This window comes from Vicugna pacos, unplaced genomic scaffold (assembly GCF_048564905.1).
Source record: "Vicugna pacos unplaced genomic scaffold, VicPac4 SAC-SAT, whole genome shotgun sequence".
Classification (NCBI taxonomy): Eukaryota; Metazoa; Chordata; class Mammalia; order Artiodactyla; family Camelidae; genus Vicugna; species Vicugna pacos.
Window position 1 is genome coordinate 2,296,944 of NW_027328721.1, and position 19,884 is coordinate 2,316,827.

The following is a 19,884-nucleotide window of genomic DNA, read 5'->3' on the forward strand; positions in this document are numbered from 1 at the left end:
GGAGCTCGAGAGACAACTCCACGCAGCTCTCTTCAGTCCCAGGTGTTCCCTATTCAGGGAAGTCCGAGAAATAAGTTCCCTGACCGTGGGGAGGCAGCCTCTGTCCTTGGGAGTTCCTGCAAACCCCCCTAGCATTCCCTGGCACAGAGAACTTAGGAAAATCCTCAGGTTAGACGCGCTTATGCATTCCGTTAGAACCCACGCGCTGCCGACCGTTGGTGGAACCTCCCCACGCTCAGGATTCCGGAACCATTGTTAGTGCGTGGGGGAGCTCGAGAGACAACTCCACGAAGCTCTCTTCAGTAACCGGTTTTTCCTGTTCGGGGAAGTCCGAGAAATTCCTTCCCTGACCTTGGGGAGGCAGCTTCTGTCCCTGGGAATTCCTGAAAACCCCCGTAGAATTCCCTGGAACAGAGACATTAGGAAAACCCTCAGGGGAGACGATCTTAGGCATTCCGTTAGAACCCACGTGCTGCCGACCGTTGGTGGAACCTCCCCACGCTAAGGATTCCGGAACCATTGTCAGTGCGTGGGGGAGCTCGAGAGACAACTCCACGCAGCTCTCTTCAGTCAAAAGTGTTCCCTGATCGGGGAAGTCCGAGAAATACCTTCCCTGACCTTGTGGAGGCAGCCTCTGTCCCTGGGACTTCCTGCAAACCCCCCTAGCATTCCCTGGCACAGAGACATTAGGAAAACCCTCAGGGGTGACGAGCTTAGGCATTCCGTTAGAACCCACGCGCTGCTGACCGTTGGTGGATCCTCCCCACGCTCAGGATTCCGGAACCATTGTCAGTGCGTGGGGGAGCTCGAGAGACAACTCCACGAAACTCTCTTCAGTCACCGGTGTTCCCTGTTCGGGGAAGTCCGAAAAATACCTTCCCTGACCTTGGGGAGGCAACCTCTGTCCTTGGAATTCCTGCAAACACCCCTAGAATTCCCTGGCACAGAGACATTAGGAAAACCCTCAGGGGACACGAGCTTAGGCATTCCGTTAGAACCCACGCCCTGCCGACCGTTGGTTGAACCTCCCCACGCTCAGGATTCCGGAACCATTGTCACTGCGTGGGGGATTTCGAGAGACAACTCCACGCAGCTCTCTTCAGTCACAGGTATTCCCTGTTCGGGGAAGTCCGAGAAATATCATCCCTGACCTTGGGGAGGCAGCCTCTGTCCCTGGGTATTCCTGCAAACACCCCTAGCCCTCCCTGGCACAGAGACAGTAGAAATACCCTCAGGGGAGACGAGCTTAGGCATTCAGTTAGAACCCACGCGCTGCCGACCGTTGGTGGAACCTCCCAACGCTCAGGATTCCAGAACCATTGTCAGTGCGTGGGGGAGCTCGAGAGACAACTCCACGCAGCTCTCTTCAGTCACAGCTGTTCCCTGTTCGGGGAAGTCCGAGAAATACCTTCCCTGACCTTGGGGAGGCAGCCTCTGTCCCTGGGAATTCATGAAAACCCCCCTAGCATTCCCTGGCACACAGACATTAGGAAAACCCTCAGGGGAGACGAGCTTAGGCATTCCGTTACAACCTACGCACTGCCGACCGTTGGTGGAACCTCCCCACGCTCAGGATTCCGGAACCATTTTCAGTGCGTGGGGGGCTTGATAGACAACTCCACGTAGCTCTGTTCAGTCACCGGTGTTCCCTGTTCGGGGAAGTCCGAGAAATACCTTCCCTGACCTTGGGGAGGCAGACTCTGTCCCTGGGAATTCCTGCAAACACCCGTAGAATTCCCTGGCACAGAGACATTAGGAAAACACTCAGGGGAGACGAGCTTTTGCATTCCGTTAGAACCCACGCGCTGCCGACCGTTGGTGGAACCTCCCCACCCTCAGGATTACGGAACAATTGTCAGTGCGTGGGGGAGCTCGAGAGACAACTCCACGCAGCTCTCTTCAGTCACAAGTGTTCCCTGTTCGGGGAAGTCCGAGAAATACCATCCCTGACCTTGTGGAGGCAGCCTCTGTCCCTGGGATTTCCTGCAAACCCCCCTAGCATTCCCTGGCACAGAGACATTAGGAAAATCCTCAGGGGAGATGAGCTTAGGCATTCCGTTAGAACCCACGCGCTGCCGACCGTTGGTTGAACCTCCCCATGCTCAGGATTCCGGAACAATTGTCACTGCGTGGGGGATCTCGAGAGAAAACTCCACGCAGCTCTCTTCAGTCACAGGTGTTCCCTGTTCGGGGAAGTCCGAGAAATATCATCCCTGACCTTGGGGGGCAGCCTCTGTCCCAGGGAATTCCTGCAAACACCCCTAGCCTTCCCTGGCACAGAGACAGTAGAAATACCCTCAGGGGAGACGAGCTTAGGCATTCCGTTAGAACCCACGCGCTGCCGACCGTTGGTGGAACCTCCCAACGCTCAGGATTCCAGAACCATTGTCAGTGCGTGGGGGAGCTCGAGAGACAACTCCACGCAGCTCTCTTCAGTCACAGGTGTTCCCTGTTCGGGGAAGTCCGAGAAATACCTTCCCTGAACTTGGGGAGGCAGCCTCTGTCCCTGGTACTTCCTGAAAAACCCCTGGCATTCCCTGGCACAGAGACATTAGGAAAACCCTCAGGGGAGACGAGCTTAGGCATTCCGTTAGAACCTACGCGCTGCCGACCGTTGGTAGAACCTGCCAACCCTCAGGATTACGGAACAATTGTCAGTGCTTGGGGGAGCTCGATAGTCAACTCCACGCAGCTCTCCTCAGTCGCAGGTGTTCCCTGTTCGGGGAAGTCCGAGAAATACCTTCCCTGACCTTGGGGAGGCAGCCTCTGTCCCTGGGACTTCCTGCAAACCCCCCTAGCATTCCCTGGCACAGAGACATTAGGAAAACCCTCAGGGGAGACGAACTTTGGCATTCCGTTAGAACCCACGCGCTGCCGACCGTTGGTAGAACCTCCCCACGCTCAGGATTCCCGAACCATTGTCAGTGCGTGGGGGAGCTCGAGAGACAACTCCACGCAGCTCTCTTCAGTCACAGGTGTTCCCTGCTTGGGGAAGTCCGAGAAATAACTTCCCTGACCTTGGGGAGGCAGCCTCTGTCCCTGGGAATTCCTGCAAATCCCCCTAGCCTTCCCTGGCACAGAGACATTAGGAAAACCCTCAAGGGAGACGAGCTTAGGCATTCCGTTAGAACCTACGCGCTGCCGACCGTTGGTGGATCCTCCCCACGTTCAGGATTCCGGAACAATTGTCAGGGCGTGGGGGAGCTCGAGAGACAACTCCATGCAGCTCTCTTCATTCACAGGTGTTCCCTGTTCGGGGAAGTCCGAGAAATACATTCCATGACCTTGGGGAGGTAGCCTCTGTCCCTGGGATTTCCTGTAAACCCCCCAAGCATTCCCTGGCACAGAGACATTAGGAAAACCCTCAGGGGATACGAGCTTAGGCATTCCGTTAGAACCCACGTGCTGCCGACCGTTGGTGGAACCTCCCCACGCTAAGGATTCCGGAACCATTGTCAGTGCGTAGGGGAGCTCGAGAGACAACTCCACGCAGCTCTCTTCAGTCAAAAGTGTTCCCTGATCGGGGAAGTCCGAGAAATACCTTCCCTGACCTTGTGGAGGCAGCCTCTGTCCCTGGGACTTCCTGCAAACACCCCTAGCATTACCTGGCACAGAGACATTAGGAAAACCCTCAGGGTAGATGAGCATAGGCATTCCGTTAGAACCCACGCGCTGCCGACCGTTGGTGGAACCTCCCCACGCTCAGGATTCGGGAACCATTGTCAGTGCGTGGGGGAGCTCGAGAGACAACTCCACGCAGCTCTCTTCAGTCACAGGTGTTCCCTGTTCGGGGAAGTCCGAGAAATACCTTCCCTGACCTTGGGGAGGCAGCCTCTGTCCCTGGGAATTCCTGCAAACCCCCCTAGCATTCCCTGGCACAGAGACATTAGGAAAACCCTCAGGGGAGACGAGCTTAGGCATTCCTTTAGAACCCACGCGCTGCCGACCGTTGGTGGAACCTCCCCACGCTCAGGATTCCGGAACCATTGTCAGTGCGTTGAGGAGCTCGAGAGACAACTCCACGAAGCTCTCTTCAGTCACAGGTGTTCCCTGTTTGGGGAAGCCCGAGAAATAGCTTCGCTGACCTTGGGGAGGCAGCCTCTGTCACTGGGACTTCCTGCAAACACCCCTAGCATTCCCTGGCACAGAGATATTGGGAAAACCCTCAGGGGAGACAAGCTTAGGCATTCCGTTAGAACCTACGCACTGCCGACCGTTGCTGGAAACTCCCCACGCTCAGGATTCCGAAACTATTGTCAGTGGGTGGGGGAGCTCGAGAGACAACTCCACGAATCTCTCTTCAGTCACAGGTGTTCCCTGTTCGGGGAAGTCCGAGAAATACTTCCCTGACCTTGGGGAGGAAGCCTCTGTCCCTGAGACTTCCTGAAAACCCCCCCTAGCATTCCCTGGCACAGAGATATTAGGAAAACCCTCAGGGGAGACAAGCTTAGGCATTCCGTTAAAACCTACGCACTGCCGATAGTTGCTGGAACCTCCCCACGCTCAGGATTCTGAAAACATTGTCAGTGCGTGGGGGAGCTCGAGAGACAACTCCACGAAGCTCTCTTCAGTCACAGGTGTTCCCTGTTCGGGGAAGTCCGAGAAATACCTTCCCTGACCTTGGTGAGGCAGCCTCTGTCCCTGAGACTTCCTGAAAACCCCCCTAGCATTCCCTGGCACAGAGACATTAGGAAAACCCTCAGGGGAGACGAGCTTAGGCATCCCTTTATAACCCACGCGCTGCCGACCGTTGGTGGAACCTCCCCACACTCAGGATTCCAGAACCATTGTCAGTGCGTGGGGGAGCTCGAGAGACAAATCCACGAAGCTCTCTACAGTCACAGGTGTTCCCTGTTCGCTGAAGTCCGAGAAATACCTTCCCTGACCTTGGGGAGGCAGCATCAGTCACTGGGAATTCCTGCAATCCCCCCAAGCATTCCCGGCACAGAGACATTAGGAAAACCATCAGGGGAGACGAGCTTAGGCATTCCATTAGAACCTACGCGCTGCCGACCGTTGGTGGAACCTCCCCACCCTCAGGATTACGGAACAATTGTCAGTGCGTGGGGGAGCTCGAGAGACAACTCCACGCAGCTCTCTTCAGTCGCAGGTGTTCCCTGTCCGGGGAAGTCCGAGAAATACCTTCCCTGAGCTTGGAGAGGCAGCCTCTGTCCCTGGGACTTCCTGCAAAGCCCCCTAGCATTCCCTGGCACAGAGACATTAGGAAAACCCTCAGAGGAGACGAACTTAGGCATTCCGTTAGAACCCACGCGCTGCCGACCGTTGGTGGAACCTCCCCACGCTCATGATTCCCGAACCATTGTCATTGCGTGGGGGAGCTCGAGAGACAACTCCACGCAGCTCTCTTTAGTCACAGGTGTTCCCTGCTTGGAGAAGTCCGAGAAATACCTTCCCTGACCTTGGGGAGGCAGCCTCTGTCCCTGGGAATTCCTGCAAACCCCCCTAGCATTTCCTGGCACAGAGACATTAGGAAAACCTTCAGGGGAGACGAGCTTAGGCATTCCGTTAGAACCCATGCGCTGCCGACCGTTGGTGGAACCTCCCCAGGCTCAGGATACCGGAAACATTGTTAGTGCGTGGGGGACTTCGAGAGACAACTCCACGCAGCTCTCTTCAGTCACAGGTGTTCCCTATTTGGGGAAGTCCGAGAAATATCATCCCTGACCTTGGGGAGGCAGCCTCTGTCCCTGGGAATTCCTGCAAACACCCCTAGCATTCCCTGGCACAGAGATATTAGGAAAACCCTCAGGGGAGACGAGCTTAGGCATTCCGTTAGAACCCACGCGCTGCCGACCGTTGGTTGAACCTCCCCAGGCTCAGGATTCCGGAACCATTGTCACTGCGAGGGGGATCTCGAGAGACAACTCCACGCAGCTCTCTTCAGTCACAGGTGTTCCCTATTCGGGGAAGTCCGAGAAATATCATCCCTGACCCTGGGGAGGCAGCCTCTGTCCCTGGGAATTCCTGCAAACACCCCTAGCCTTCCCTGGCACAGAGACAGTAGAAATACCCTCAGGGGAGACGAGCTTAGGCATTCCGTTAGAACCCACGCGTTGCCGACCGTTGGTGGAACATCCCAACGCTCAGGATTCCAGAACCATTGTCAGTGCGTGGGGGAGCTCGAGAGACAACTCCACGCAGCTCTCTTCAGTCACAGGTGTTCCCTGTTCGGGGAAGTCCGAGAAATAACTTCCCTGAACTTGGGGAGGCAGCCTCTGTCCTTGGGACTTCCTGAAAACCCCCCTAGCATTCCCTGGCACAGAGACATTAGGAAAACCCTCAGGGGAGACGAGCTTAGGCATTCCGTTAGAACCTACGCGCTGCCGACCGTTGGTGGAACCTCCCAACCCTCAGGATTACGGAAGAATTGTCAGTGCGTGGGGGAGCTCGAGAGTCAACTCCACGCAGCTCTCTTCAGTCACAGGTGTTCCCTGATCGGGGAAGTCCGAGAAATACCTTCCCTGACCTTGGAGAGGCAGCCTCTGTCCCTGGGACTACCTGCAAACCCCCCTAGCATTCCCTGGCACAGAGACATTAGAAAAAGCCTCAGGGGAGACGAGCTTAGGCATTCAGTTAGAACCCACGCGCTGCCAACCGTTGGTGGAACCTCCCCACGCTCAGGATTCCGGATCCATTGTCAGTGCATGGGGGAGCTCGAGAAACACTCCACGCAGCTCTCTTGAGTCACAGGTGTTCACTGTTCTGGGAAGTCCGAGAAATATTTTCCTTGACCTTGGTGAGGCAGCATCTGTCCCTCGGATTTCCTGCAAACACCCCTAGCCTTCCCTGGCACAGAGACATTAGGAAAACCCTCAAGGGATACGAGCTTAGGCATTCCGTTAGAACCTACGCGCTGCCGACCGTTGGTGGAACCTCCCCACGTTCAGGATTCCGGAACAATTGTCAGTGCGTGGGGGAGCTCGAGAGACAACTCCACGCAGATCTCTTCAGTCACAGGTGTTCCCTGTTCGGGGAAGTCCGAGAAATACCTTCCATGACCTTGGGGAGGTAGCCTCTGTGTCTGGGATTTCCTGTAAACCCCCCAAGCATTCCCTGGCACAGAGACATTAGGAAAACCCTCAGGGGAGACGAGCTTAGGCATTCCGTTAGAACCCACGTGCTGCCGACCGTTGGTGGAACCTCCCCACGCTAAGGATTCCGGAACCATTCTCAGTGCGTGGGGGAGCTCGAGAGACAACTCCACGCAGCTCTCTTCAGTCAAAAGTGTTCCCTGATCGGGGAAGTCCGAGAAATACCTTCCCTGTCCTTGTGGAGGCAGCCTCTGTCCCTGGGACTTCCTGCAAACACCCCTAGCATTCCCTGGCACAGAGAAATTAGGAAAACGCTCAGGGTAGATGAGCATAGGCATTCCGTTAGAACCCACGCGCTGCCGACCGTTGGTGGAACCTCCCCACGCTCAGGATTCTGGAACCATTGTCAGTGCGTGGGGGAGCTCGAGAGACAACTGCACGCAGCTCTCTTCAGTCACAGGTGTTCCCTGTTCGGGGAAGTACGAGAAATACTTCCCTGACCTTGGGGAGAAAGCTTCTGTCTCTGAGACTTCCTGAAAACCCCCTCTAGCATTCCCTGGCACAGAGACATTAGGAAAACACTCAGGGGAGACAAGCTTAGGCATTCCGTTAAAACCTAAGCACTGCCGATCGTTGCTGGAACCTCCCCACGCTCAGGGTTCCGGAACCATTGTCAGTGCATGGGGGAGCTCGAGAGACAACTCCACGCAGCTCTCGTCAGTCACAGGTGTTCCCTGTTCGGGGAAGTCCGAGAAATAACTTCCCTGAGCTTGGGGAGGCAGCCTATGTCACTGGGACTTCCTGCAAACCCCCCTAGCATTCCCTGGCACAGAGACATTAGGAAAACCCTCAGGGGAGACGAGCTTAAGCATTCCGTTAGAACCCATGCGCTGCCGACAGTTGGTGGAACCTCCCCAGGCTCAGGATTCCGGGACCATTGTCATTGCGTGGGGGAGCTCGAGAGACTACTCCACGCAGCTCTCTTCAGTCCCAGGTGTTCCATGTTCCGGGAAGTCCGAGAAATAACTTCCCTGACCTTGGGGAGGCAGCCTCTGTCCCTGGGAGTTTCTGCAAACACCCCTAGCATTCCCTGGCACAGAGAAATTAGGAAAATCCTCAGGGGAGACGAGCTTATGCATTCCGTTAGAACCCACGCGCTGCCGACCGTTGGTGGAACCTCCCCACGCTCAGGATTCCGGAACCATTGTCAGTGCATGGGGGAGCTCGAGAAAAACTCCACGCAGCTCTCTTGAGTAGCAGGTGTTCCCTGTTCGGGGAAGTCCGAGAAATACCTTCCTTGACCTTGGTGAGGCAGCATCTGTCCCTCGGATTTCCTGCAAACACCCCTAGCCTTCCCTGGCACAGAGACATTAGGAAAACCCTCAAGGGAGACGAGCTTAGGCATTCCGTTAGAACCTACGCGCTGCCGACCGTTGGTGGAACCTCCCCACGTTCAGGATTCCGGAACAATTGTCAGGGCGTGGGGGAGCTCGAGAGACAACTCCATGCAGCTCTCTTCATTCACAGGTGTTCCCTGTTCGGGGAAGTCCGAGAAATACATTCCATGACCTTGGGGAGGTAGCCTCTGTCCCTGGGATTTCCTGTAAACCCCCCAAGCATTCCCTGGCACAGAGACATTAGGAAAACCCTCAGGGGATACGAGCTTAGGCATTCCGTTAGAACCCACGTGCTGCCGACCGTTGGTGGAACCTCCCCACGCTAAGGATTCCGGAAGCATTGTCAGTGCGTAGGGGAGCTCGAGAGACAACTCCACGCAGCTCTCTTCAATCAAAAGTGTTCCCTGATCGGGGAAGTCCGAGAAATACCTTCCCTGTCCTTGTGGAGGCAGCCTCTGTCCCTGGGACTTCCTGCAAACACCCCTAGCATTCCCTTGCACAGAGACATTAGGAAAACCCTCAGGGTAGATGAGCATAGGCATTCCGTTAGAACCCACGCGCTGCCGACCGTTGGTGGAACCTCCCCACGCTCAGGATTCGGGAACCATTGTCAGTGCGTGGGGGAGCTCGAGAGACAACTCCACCCAGCTCTCTTCAGTCACAGGTGTTCCCTGTTCGGGGAAGTCCGAGAAATACCTTCCCTGACCTTGGGGAGGCAGCCTCTGTCCCTGGGAATTCCTGCAAACCCCCCTAGCATTCCCTGGCACAGAGACATTAGGAAAACCCTCAGGGGAGATGAGCTTAGGCATTCCGTTAGAACCCACGCGCTGCCGACCGTTGGTGGAACCTCCCCACGCTCAGGATTCCGGAACCATTGTCAGTGCGTTGAGGAGCTCGAGAGACAACTCCACGAAGCTCTCTTCAGTCACAGGTGTTCCCTGTTTGGGGAAGCCCGAGAAATACCTTCGCTGACCTTGGGGAGGCAGCCTCTGTCACTGGGACTTCCTGCAAACACCCCTAGCAATCCGTGGCACAGAGATATTGGGAAAACCCTCAGGGGAGACAAGCTTAGGCATTCCGTTAGAACCTACGCACTGCCGACCGTTGCTGGAAACTCCCCACGCTCAGGATTCCGAAACCATTGTCAGTGCGTGGGGGAGCTCGAGAGACAACTCCACGAATCTCTCTTCAGTCACAGGTGTTCCCTGTTCGGGGAAGTCCGAGAAATACTTCCCTGACCTTGTGGAGGAAGCCTCTGTCCCTGAGACTTCCTGAAAACCCCCCCTAGCATTCCCTGGCACAGAGATATTAGGAAAACCCTCAGGGGAGACAAGCTTAGGCATTCCGTTAAAACCTACGCACTGCCGATAGTTGCTGGAACCTCCCCACGCTCAGGATTCTGAAAACATTGTCAGTGCGTGGGGGAGCTCGAGAGACAACTCCACGAAGCTCTCTTCAGTCACAGGTGTTCCCTGTTCGGGGAAGTCCGAGAAATACCTTCCCTGACCTTGGGGAGGCAGCCTCTGTCCCTGAGACTTCCTGAAAACCCCCCTAGCATTCCCTGGCACAGAGACATTAGGAAAACCCTCAGGGGAGACGAGCTTAGGCATCCCTTTATAACCCACGCGCTGCCGACCGTTGGTGGAACCTCCCCACACTCAGGATTCCGGAACCATTGTCAGTGCGTGGGGGAGCTCGAGAGACAAATCCACGCAGCTCTCTACAGTCACAGGTGTTCCCTGTTCGCTGAAGTCCGAGAAATACCTTCCCTGACCTTGGGGAGGCAGCATCAGTCACTGGGAATTCCTGCAATCCCCCCTAGCATTCCCGGCACAGAGACATTAGGAAAACCCTCAGGGGAGACGAGCTTAGGCATTCCGTTAGAACCTACGCGCTGCCGACCGTTGGTGGAACCTCCCCACCCTCAGGATTACGGAACAATTGTCAGTGTGTGGGGGAGCTCGAGAGACAACTCCACGCAGCTCTCTTCAGTCACAGGTGTTCCCTGTTCGGGGAAGTCCGAGAAATACCTTCCCTGACCTTGGAGAGGCAGCCTCTGTCCCTGGGACTTCCTGCAAACCCCCCTAGCATTCCCTGGCACAGAGACATTAGGAAAACCCTCAGAGGAGACGAACTTAGGCATTCCGTTAGAACCAACGCGCTGCCGACCGTTGGTGGAACCTCCCCACGCTCATGATTCCCGAACCATTGTCATTGCGTGGGGGAGCTCGAGAGACAACTCCACGCAGCTCTCTTTAGTCACAGGTTTTCCCTGCTTGGAGAAGTCCGAGAAATACCTTCCCTGACCTTGGGGAGGCAGCCTCTGTCCCTGGGAATTCCTGCAAACCCCCCTAGCATTCCCTGGCACAGAGACATTAGGAAAACCCTCAGGGTAGATGAGCTTAGGCATTCCGTTAGAACCCACGCGCTGCCGACCGTTGGTGGAACCTCCCCACGCTCAGGATTCCGGAACCATTGTCAGTGCGTTGAGGAGCTCGAGAGACAACTCCACGAAGCTCTCTTCAGTCACAGGTGTTCCCTGTTTGGGGAAGCCCGAGAAATACCTTCGCTGACCTTGGGGAGGCAGCCTCTGTCACTGGGACTTCCTGCAAACACCCCTAGCAATCCGTGGCACAGAGATATTGGGAAAACCCTCAGGGGAGACAAGCTTAGGCATTCCGTTAGAACCTACGCACTGCCGACCGTTGCTGGAAACTCCCCACGCTCAGGATTCCGAAACCATTGTCAGTGCGTGGGGGAGCTCGAGAGACAACTCCACGAATCTCTCTTCAGTCACAGATGTTCCCTGTTCGGGGAAGTCCGAGAAATACTTCCCTGACCTTGTGGAGGAAGCCTCTGTCCCTGAGACTTCCTGAAAACCCCCCCTAGCATTCCCTGGCACAGAGATATTAGGAAAACCCTCAGGGGAGACAAGCTTAGGCATTCCGTTAAAACCTACGCACTGCCGATAGTTGCTGGAACCTCCCCACGCTCAGGATTCTGAAAACATTGTCAGTGCGTGGGGGAGCTCGAGAGACAACTCCACGAAGCTCTCTTCAGTCACAGGTGTTCCCTGTTCGGGGAAGTCCGAGAAATACCTTCCCTGACCTTGGGGAGGCAGCCTCTGTCCCTGAGACTTCCTGAAAACCCCCCTAGCATTCCCTGGCACAGAGACATTAGGAAAACCCTCAGGGGAGACGAGCTTAGGCATCCCTTTATAACCCACGCGCTGCCGACCGTTGGTGGAACCTCCCCACACTCAGGATTCCGGAACCATTGTCAGTGCGTGGGGGAGCTCGAGAAACAAATCCACGCAGCTCTCTACAGTCACAGGTGTTCCCTGTTCGCTGAAGTCCGAGAAATACCTTCCCTGACCTTGGGGAGGCAGCATCAGTCACTGGGAATTCCTGCAATCCCCCCTAGCATTCCCGGCACAGAGACATTAGGAAAACCCTCAGGGGAGACGAGCTTAGGCATTCCGTTAGAACCTACGCGCTGCCGACCGTTGGTGGAACCTCCCCACCCTCAGGATTACGGAACAATTGTCAGTGCGTGGGGGAGCGCGAGAGACAACTCCACGCAGCTCTCTTCAGTCGCAGGTGTTCCCTGTTCGGGGAAGTCCGAGAAATACCTTCCCTGACCTTGGAGAGGCAGCCTCTGTCCCTGGGACTTCCTGCAAACCCCCCTAGCATTCCCTGGCACAGAGACATTAGGAAAACCCTCAGAGGAGACGAACTTAGGCATTCCGTTAGAACCCACGCGCTGCCGACCGTTGGTGGAACCTCCCCACGCTCATGATTCCCGAACCATTGTCATTGCGTGGGGGAGCTCGAGAGACAACTCCACGCAGCTCTCTTTAGTCACAGGTGTTCCCTGCTTGGAGAAGTCCGAGAAATACCTTCCCTGACCTTGGGGAGGCAGCCTCTGTCCCTGGGAATTCCTGCAAATCTCCCTAGCATTCCCTGGCACAGAGACATTAGGAAAACCTTCAGGGGAGACGAGCTTAGGCATTCCGTTAGAACCCACGCGCTGCCGACCGTTGGTGGAACCTCCCCAGGCTCAGGATACCGGAAACATTGTCAGTGCGTGGGGGACCTCGAGAGACAACTCCACGCAGCTCTCTTCAGTCCCAGGTGTTCCCTGTTCAGGGAAGTCCGAGAAATAACTTCCCTGACCTTGGAGAGGCAGCCTCTGTCCCTGGGAGTTCCTGCAAACCCCCCTAGCATTCCCTGGCACAGAGAAATTAGGAAAATCCTCAGGGGAGACTAGCTTATGCATTCCATTAGAACCCACGCGCTGCCGACCGTTGGTGGAACCTCCCCACGCTCAGGATTCCGGAACCATTGTTAGTGCGTGGGGGACTTCGAGAGACAACTCCACGCAGCTCTCTTCAGTCACAGGTGTTCCCTGTTCGGGGAAGTCCGAGAAATATCATCCCTGACCTTGGGGAGGCAGCCTCTGTCCCTGGGAATTCCTGCAAACACCCCTAGCATTCCCTGGCACAGAGACATTAGAAAACCCTCAGGGTAGATGAGCATAGGCATTCCGTTAGAACCCACGCGCTGCCGACCGTTGGTGGAACCTCCCCACGCTCAGGATTCGGGAACCATTGTCAGTGCGTGGGGGAGCTCGAGAGACAACTCCACGCAGCTCTCTTCAGTCACAGGTGTTCGCTGTTCGGGGAAGTCCGAGAAATACCTTCCCTGACCTTGGGGAGGCAGCCTCTGTCCCTGGGAATTCCTGCAAACCCCCCTAGCATTCCCTGGCACAGAGACATTAGGAAAACCCTCAGGGTAGATGAGCTTAGGCATTCCGTTAGAACCCACGCGCTGCCGACCGTTGGTGGAACCTCCCCACGCTCAGGATTCCGGAACCATTGTCAGTGCGTTGAGGAGCTCGAGAGACAACTCCACGAAGCTCTCTTCAGTCACAGGTGTTCCCTGTTTGGGGAAGCCCGAGAAATACCTTCGCTGACCTTGGGGAGGCAGCCTCTGTCACTGGGACTTCCTGCAAACACCCCTAGCAATCCGTGGCACAGAGATATTGGGAAAACCCTCAGGGGAGACAAGCTTAGGCATTCCGTTAGAACCTACGCACTGCCGACCGTTGCTGGAAACTCCCCACGCTCAGGATTCCGAAACCATTGTCAGTGCGTGGGGGAGCTCGAGAGACAACTCCACGAATCTCTCTTCAGTCACAGATGTTCCCTGTTCGGGGAAGTCCGAGAAATACTTCCCTGACCTTGTGGAGGAAGCCTCTGTCCCTGAGACTTCCTGAAAACCCCCCCTAGCATTCCCTGGCACAGAGATATTAGGAAAACCCTCAGGGGAGACAAGCTTAGGCATTCCGTTAAAACCTACGCACTGCCGATAGTTGCTGGAACCTCCCCACGCTCAGGATTCTGAAAACATTGTCAGTGCGTGGGGGAGCTCGAGAGACAACTCCACGAAGCTCTCTTCAGTCACAGGTGTTCCCTGTTCGGGGAAGTCCGAGAAATACCTTCCCTGACCTTGGGGAGGCAGCCTCTGTCCCTGAGACTTCCTGAAAACCCCCCTAGCATTCCCTGGCACAGAGACATTAGGAAAACCCTCAGGGGAGACGAGCTTAGGCATCCCTTTATAACCCACGCGCTGCCGACCGTTGGTGGAACCTCCCCACACTCAGGATTCCGGAACCATTGTCAGTGCGTGGGGGAGCTCGAGAAACAAATCCACGCAGCTCTCTACAGTCACAGGTGTTCCCTGTTCGCTGAAGTCCGAGAAATACCTTCCCTGACCTTGGGGAGGCAGCATCAGTCACTGGGAATTCCTGCAATCCCCCCTAGCATTCCCGGCACAGAGACATTAGGAAAACCCTCAGGGGAGACGAGCTTAGGCATTCCGTTAGAACCTACGCGCTGCCGACCGTTGGTGGAACCTCCCCACCCTCAGGATTACGGAACAATTGTCAGTGCGTGGGGGAGCGCGAGAGACAACTCCACGCAGCTCTCTTCAGTCGCAGGTGTTCCCTGTTCGGGGAAGTCCGAGAAATACCTTCCCTGACCTTGGAGAGGCAGCCTCTGTCCCTGGGACTTCCTGCAAACCCCCCTAGCATTCCCTGGCACAGAGACATTAGGAAAACCCTCAGAGGAGACGAACTTAGGCATTCCGTTAGAACCCACGCGCTGCCGACCGTTGGTGGAACCTCCCCACGCTCATGATTCCCGAACCATTGTCATTGCGTGGGGGAGCTCGAGAGACAACTCCACGCAGCTCTCTTTAGTCACAGGTGTTCCCTGCTTGGAGAAGTCCGAGAAATACCTTCCCTGACCTTGGGGAGGCAGCCTCTGTCCCTGGGAATTCCTGCAAATCTCCCTAGCATTCCCTGGCACAGAGACATTAGGAAAACCTTCAGGGGAGACGAGCTTAGGCATTCCGTTAGAACCCACGCGCTGCCGACCGTTGGTGGAACCTCCCCAGGCTCAGGATACCGGAAACATTGTCAGTGCGTGGGGGACCTCGAGAGACAACTCCACGCAGCTCTCTTCAGTCCCAGGTGTTCCCTGTTCAGGGAAGTCCGAGAAATAACTTCCCTGACCTTGGAGAGGCAGCCTCTGTCCCTGGGAGTTCCTGCAAACCCCCCTAGCATTCCCTGGCACAGAGAAATTAGGAAAATCCTCAGGGGAGACTAGCTTATGCATTCCATTAGAACCCACGCGCTGCCGACCGTTGGTGGAACCTCCCCACGCTCAGGATTCCGGAACCATTGTTAGTGCGTGGGGGACTTCGAGAGACAACTCCACGCAGCTCTCTTCAGTCACAGGTGTTCCCTGTTCGGGGAAGTCCGAGAAATATCATCCCTGACCTTGGGGAGGCAGCCTCTGTCCCTGGGAATTCCTGCAAACACCCCTAGCATTCCCTGGCACAGAGACATTAGAAAACCCTCAGGGTAGATGAGCATAGGCATTCCGTTAGAACCCACGCGCTGCCGACCGTTGGTGGAACCTCCCCACGCTCAGGATTCGGGAACCATTGTCAGTGCGTGGGGGAGCTCGAGAGACAACTCCACGCAGCTCTCTTCAGTCACAGGTGTTCGCTGTTCGGGGAAGTCCGAGAAATACCTTCCCTGACCTTGGGGAGGCAGCCTCTGTCCCTGGGAATTCCTGCAAACCCCCCTAGCATTCCCTGGCACAGAGACATTAGGAAAACCCTCAGGGTAGATGAGCTTAGGCATTCCGTTAGAACCCACGCGCTGCCGACCGTTGGTGGAACCTCCCCACGCTCAGGATTCCGGAACCATTGTCAGTGCGTTGAGGAGCTCGAGAGACAACTCCACGAAGCTCTCTTCAGTCACAGGTGTTCCCTGTTTGGGGAAGCCCGAGAAATACCTTCGCTGACCTTGGGGAGGCAGCCTCTGTCACTGGGACTTCCTGCAAACACCCCTAGCAATCCGTGGCACAGAGATATTGGGAAAACCCTCAGGGGAGACAAGCTTAGGCATTCCGTTAGAACCTACGCACTGCCGACCGTTGCTGGAAACTCCCCACGCTCAGGATTCCGAAACCATTGTCAGTGCGTGGGGGAGCTCGAGAGACAACTCCACGAATCTCTCTTCAGTCACAGGTGTTCCCTGTTCGGGGAAGTCCGAGAAATACTTCCCTGACCTTGTGGAGGAAGCCTCTGTCCCTGAGACTTCCTGAAAACCCCCCCTAGCATTCCCTGGCACAGAGATATTAGGAAAACCCTCAGGGGAGACAAGCTTAGGCATTCCGTTAAAACCTACGCACTGCCGATAGTTGCTGGAACCTCCCCACGCTCAGGATTCTGAAAACATTGTCAGTGCGTGGGGGAGCTCGAGAGACAACTCCACGAAGCTCTCTTCAGTCACAGGTGTTCCCTGTTCGGGGAAGTCCGAGAAATACCTTCCCTGACCTTGGGGAGGCAGCCTCTGTCCCTGAGACTTCCTGAAAACCCCCCTAGCATTCCCTGGCACAGAGACATTAGGAAAACCCTCAGGGGAGACGAGCTTAGGCATCCCTTTATAACCCACGCGCTGCCGACCGTTGGTGGAACCTCCCCACACTCAGGATTCCGGAACCATTGTCAGTGCGTGGGGGAGCTCGAGAGACAAATCCACGCAGCTCTCTACAGTCACAGGTGTTCCCTGTTCGCTGAAGTCGAGAAATACCTTCCCTGACCTTGGGGAGGCAGCATCAGTCACTGGGAATTCCTGCAATCCCCCCTTGCATTCCCGGCACAGAGACATTAGGAAAACCCTCAGGGGAGACGAGCTTAGGCATTCCGTTAGAACCTACGCGCTGCCGACCGTTGGTGGAACCTCCCCACCCTCAGGATTACGGAACAATTGTCAGTGCGTGGGGGAGCTCGAGAGACAACTCCAAGCAGCTCTCTTCAGTCGCAGGTGTTCCCTGTTCAGGGAAGTCCGAGAAATACCTTCCCTGACCTTGGAGAGGCAGCCTCTGTCCCTGGGACTTCCTGCAAACCCCCCTAGCATTCCCTGGCACAGAGACATTAGGAAAACCCTCAGAGGAGACGAACTTAGGCATTCCGATAGAACCCACGCGCTGCCGACCGTTGGTGGAACCTCCCCACGCTCATGATTCCCGAACCATTGTCATTGCGTGGGGGAGCTCGAGAGACAACTCCACGCAGCTCTCTTTAGTCACAGGTGTTCCCTGCTTGGAGAAGTCCGAGAAATACCTTCCCTGACCTTGGGGAGGCAGCCTCTGTCCCTGGGAATTCCTGCAAACCCCCCTAGCATTCCCTGGCACAGAGACATTAGGAAAACCCTCAGGGGAGATGAGCTTAGGCATTCCGTTAGAACCCATGCGCTGCCGACCGTTGGTGGAACCTCCCCACGCTCAGGATTCCGGAACCATTGTCAGTGCGTTGAGGAGTTCGAGAGACAACTCCACGAAGCTCTCTTCAGTCACAGGTGTTCCCTGTTTGGGGAAGCCCGAGAAATACCTTCGCTGACCTTGGGGAGGCAGCCTCTGTCACTGGGACTTCCTGCAAACACCCCTAGCAATCCGTGGCACAGAGATATTGGGAAAACCCTCAGGGGAGACAAGCTTAGGCATTCCGTTAGAACCTACGCACTGCCGACCGTTGCTGGAAACTCCCCACGCTCAGGATTCCGAAACCATTGTCAGTGCGTGGGGGAGCTCGAGAGACAACTCCACGAATCTCTCTTCAGTCACAGGTGTTCCCTGTTCGGGGAAGTCCGAGAAATACTTCCCTGACCTTGTGGAGGAAGCCTCTGTCCCTGAGACTTCCTGAAAACCCCCCCTAGCATTCCCTGGCACAGAGATATTAGGAAAACCCTCAGGGGAGACAAGCTTAGGCATTCCGTTAAAACCTACGCAGTGCCGATAGTTGCTGGAACCTCCCCACGCTCAGGATTCTGAAAACATTGTCAGTGCGTGGGGGAGCTCGAGAGACAACTCCACGAAGCTCTCTTCAGTCACAGGTGTTCCCTGTTCGGGGAAGTCCGAGAAATACCTTCCCTGACCTTGGGGAGGCAGCCTCTGTCCCTGAGACTTCCTGAAAACCCCCCTAGCATTCCCTGGCACAGAGACATTAGGAAAACCCTCAGGGGAGACGAGCTTAGGCATCCCTTTATAACCCACGCGCTGCCGACCGTTGGTGGAACCTCCCCACACTCAGGATTCCATAACCATTGTCAGTGCGTGGGGGAGCTCGAGAGACAAATCCACGCAGCTCTCTACAGTCACAGGTGTTCCCTGTTCGCTGAAGTCCGAGAAATACCTTCCCTGACCTTGGGGAGGCAGCATCAGTCACTGGGAATTCCTGCAATCCCCCCTAGCATTCCCGGCACAGAGACATTAGGAAAACCCTCAGGGGAGACGAGCTTAGGCATTCCGTTAGAACCTACGCGCTGCCGACCGTTGGTGGAACCTCCCCACCCTCAGGATTACGGAACAATTGTCAGTGCGTGGGGGAGCTCGAGAGACAACTCCACGCAGCTCTCTTCATTCGCAGGTGTTCCCTGTTCGGGGAGTCCGAGAAATACCTTCCCTGACCTTGGAGAGGCAGCCTCTGTCCCTGGGACTTCCTGCAAACCCCCCTAGCATTCCCTGGCACAGAGACATTAGGAAAACCCTCAGAGGAGACGAACTTAGGCATTCCGTTAGAACCCACGCGCTGCCGACCGTTGGTGGAACCTCCCCACGCTCATGATTCCCGAACCATTGTCATTGCGTGGGGGAGCTCGAGAGACAACTCCACGCAGCTCTCTTTAGTCACAGGTGTTCCCTGCTTGGAGAAGTCCGAGAAATACCTTCCCTGACCTTGGGGATGCAGCCTCTGTCCCTGGGAATTCCTGCAAATCTCCCTAGCATTCCCTGGCACAGAGACATTAGGAAAACCTTCAGGGGAGACGAGCTTAGGCATTCCGTTAGAACCCACGCGCTGCCGACCGTTGGTGGAACCTCCCCAGGCTCAGGATTCCGGAACCATTGTCAGTGCGTGGGGGACCTCGAGAGACAACTCCACGCAGCTCTCTTTATTCCCAGGTGTTCCCTGTTCAGGGAAGTCCGAGAAATAACTTCCCTGACCTTGGAGAGGCAGCCTCTGTCCCTGGGAGTTCCTGCAAACCCCCCTAGCATTCCCTGGCACAGAGAAATTAGGAAAATCCTCAGGGGAGACTAGCTTATGCATTCCATTAGATCCCACGCGCTGCCGACCGTTGGTGGAACCTCCCCACGCTCAGGATTCCGGAACCATTGTTAGTGCGTGGGGGACTTCGAGAGACAACTCCACGCAGCTCTCTTCAGTCACATGTGTTCCCTGTTCGGGGAAGTCCGAGAAATATCATCCCTGACCCTGGGGAGGCAGCCTCTGTCCCTGGGAATTCCTGCAAACACCCCTAGCCTTCCCTGGCACAGAGACAGTAGAAATACCCTCAGGGGAGACGAGCTTAGGCATTCCGTTAGAACCCACGCGCTGCCGACCGTTGGTGGAACATCCCAACGCTCAGGATTCCAGAACCATTGTCAGTGCGTGGGGGAGCTCGAGAGACAACTCCACGCAGCTCTCTTCAGTCACAGGTGTTCCCTGTTCGGGGAAGTCCGAGAAATAACTTCCCTGAACTTGGGGAGGCAGCCTCTGTCCCTGGGACTTCCTGAAAACTCCCCTAGCATTCCCTGGCACAGAGACATTAGGAAAACCCTCAGGGGAGACGAGCTTAGGCATTCCGTTAGAACCTACGCGCTGCCGACCGTTGGTGGAACCTCCCAACCCTCAGGATTACGGAAGAATTGTCAGTGCGTGGGGGAGCTCGAGAGTGAACTCCACGCAGCTCTCTTCAGTCACAGGTGTTCCCTGATCGGGGAAGTCCGAGAAATACCTTCCCTGACCTTGGAGAGGCAGCCTCTGTCTCTGGGACTTCCTGCAAACCCCCCTAGCATACCCTGG